Source organism: Spodoptera frugiperda, chromosome 24 (genome assembly GCF_023101765.2).
Source record: "Spodoptera frugiperda isolate SF20-4 chromosome 24, AGI-APGP_CSIRO_Sfru_2.0, whole genome shotgun sequence".
NCBI classification, from domain to species: Eukaryota; Metazoa; Arthropoda; class Insecta; order Lepidoptera; family Noctuidae; genus Spodoptera; species Spodoptera frugiperda.
This window is the reverse complement of record NC_064235.1, coordinates 2,404,752-2,407,546: the sequence shown is the minus strand read 5'-3', so window position 1 is coordinate 2,407,546 and position 2,795 is coordinate 2,404,752. Positions and strand designations below refer to the sequence as shown.

The window sequence follows — 2,795 nt, the reverse complement described above, 5'->3', positions numbered from 1 at the left end:
TAGCTATTGGAAGGTGGGACCAGGATTTGCATCCTCCTTTCATCCCGATCGCTTCAGCTGTTTCGACGTGATTAAGTAACAAACAAACAAATACATAAACTCACAAACTTTTGCATTAATATTAGTGAGAAGTAAGATTCTGTCGTCGACTCGTCATTGTCACAACAAGGTTTATATTGTTCAGAAGTAACATTTGACTAGTACACCGGAGTATTGTGGACTAACACTAACCAATAACAATAAGCTACACTATTTATAGGTTTACTAGATACGCCTGTGTTACTCACCGACTTACTTCGCCTTTTAAACATAATTCAACGTCACATTTTCACATATTTAACAATGAATTCGTTAAATTAACTGAAGTTGTGTAGAACACCGACACCACAGGCAGGATTTGTAATTATTTTCAACCAAAATATTGTAGTTCTACTTTAATCATGTTTACTTCGAATTTTCAAGGTCAATCGACTGTTTATCAGAGCAGTGTTGCCAGTATTCAAGTATTATAGATTATAAGGAAAATGAAACCACCTCTACAGCTTACTAATTAGATTTAATATTACTAACACAAATACTCAATGAACGCAATCGTTGTTATTATCAATTTCTGGCTAGACACAATTGTAAATACGATCCGAAAGTGTGATGTGGCGGGCGCGGTGCTGTCTCGAGCGGAAGTGACGTTTGTCGTATCTGTCAATTGAATTTGACAGTCCGACAAACGTCAAACAGACGACATTCGATCCATAAAAGTAAATACCTACATACTTATTATGGGTGTTTATCTATTAGTCTTAAGCTCATTGTAAATAAATAATTAATACATTAATTTAGACATATTTATAATTCAATATAATTATGTAAATTCTCATAAAAGTTACTTAAATAATATGACAAGAATATTGCAATACGTGAAGTAAATAAAATACGCTAAATTAATCTTAATTGCAAAGATTATTTAGCTTATTTGTAATTAATATTATTATAATATTAGCAGTCGTAGGAAAGGAGATGTTTTAGTCAGCAAGAGTTTGACACTCCCTCTCGCTTCGCGGGAGAAATCATTCAATGATTTTCCCCCTTAAAAAAATCTTACTTAAGGAATTGGAATATGAGGCAAACGAGTAGATGGATCACCTAATGGTAAGCAATTAGCGCTGCTAAAAGACACCCTATTACGCACGTATTATACATATAAACCTTCCTCTTGAATCAGTCTATCTTTTCAAAAATCAAAATTCCTTGCGTAGTTTTAAAGATATAAGCATACAAAGGGACATAGGGACAGAGAAAGCGACTTTGTTTTATATTATGTAAAAAAACAAAGGACCTTAGACATCTATGTAGCTCACTTATTTTATTACTAAACTAAGTGTAATACTAAAATTAAATTACAATAAATTAAATTAAATAATATCGCCACTTCCATCTCATCTTGGCTGGTCTTTGATCTAGAAAAAAGAAAAAGACATATAATTATTGACTGCACGGTTGGCGCGGTGGCTGGGCAACTGGCTGCCGTGCAACGGGTAGCGGGTTCGATTCCCGCACGGAACAACTCTTTGTGTGATCCACAAATTGTTTTTTCGGGTCTGGGTGAAATTGTATGTTTGTAAACGCACCCACGACACAGGAGAAAATCCTAATGTGGGGCAACGTTTTTTTTAAAAAAGAAAAATAAATTAATATGAGAACTATCGTGAGACATACTAAATTAACTAAAAAATCACGGTTTACTCACGTACATTAATGGAGAAAAGCTCTACTAGTTTCGAGTCACAGAGGGACGTCGTCTGTGTAAGTGTGTGAGTAGGTTGTGAGTCGTCGCCGCGTCTGCGCACGCTGCTCATGATGAAGGGTCCCTCTGTGACTCGAAACTTGTATAGAAAATAGAAAATCCCAACGAACAACAGTTGGGCAGAAAGCCCGCCAGACACGATCACCTCACCTGGGGCCTTAGTCTGCTATTACAATTGTGTCAGAATGGTCGATCACTGAGCAGTGCGAGAGGGACGTAGCTATACAACCTTCATAGCTCCGTCCCTCTCGCACTGCTCAGTGATCGACCATTCTGACACAATTGTAATAGCAGACTAAGGCCCCTGGTCGGAGGATACGGCTTTACTTAGGGAACTTTACTCTCTGTTCCATAAATAACCACAAGTACCTTAATTCGAGTTTGGTTTCCGTTGTCCATAAGCAGCATATGTCTTCGGCACCTGACGGTATTGCCACCACTCCACGGCGATGGTCACAGCCGCCACCAGAGCTGCTGCCCCAATAAGCACGCTTTTGACCAGCACCTCCATTTTCTGATAGCCTGGTAACAAGGGTACTATATTAATGTGATAGGGGTGGGACTTCTAACCCGTTAAGGCTGAGTACTACATCTAATACGAAGGAAAATAATATGGGTTTGAACCCCTAATTGAAAATATTGAAAAATAGTGATTTTTTCGGTAAAAATAATTCACAAATGATTTTTTTCTCACCAAAACATTATCATACATATGAAAAAAGTAATGAATTAGTTAGCCAAGGTTATTAGCTACCGTTTGTCGTTTTTTTTTTGTTTCTACGACGCATACAACTTTTGATATCAAAAAATATTAAAATAGCCATAACTTTTAGGGATTCGACCAATTCGACCCCCGACTTTTGTCGATAAAATTAGATGTAGTACTCAGCCTTAACGGGTTAGAAGTCCCACCCCTATCACATTGTATTAAGTAGTGGTGTATAAGTAGACGCTTGCCTCGTGGGTCGAGTGGTTGCAAGTGCGACTGCCGTAC

The 2,795-nt window shown here is 37.6% G+C and overlaps 1 protein-coding gene across 1 annotated transcript in view; it reads right to left on the bottom strand.

Moving 5' to 3' along the window:
- Nucleotides 1-2,795, bottom strand: part of LOC118278577 (uncharacterized) — a 39,186-nt gene that overhangs the window by 34,413 nt on the left and 1,978 nt on the right. The window contains exons 2-3 of the mRNA XM_050703483.1: nt 2,171-2,323; nt 288-1,454 (exon numbers count right to left, since the gene is read on the bottom strand). The gene's annotated coding sequence lies outside the window, so the exon portion shown is untranslated. The remainder of the gene's footprint in view (nt 1-287; nt 1,455-2,170; nt 2,324-2,795) is intronic.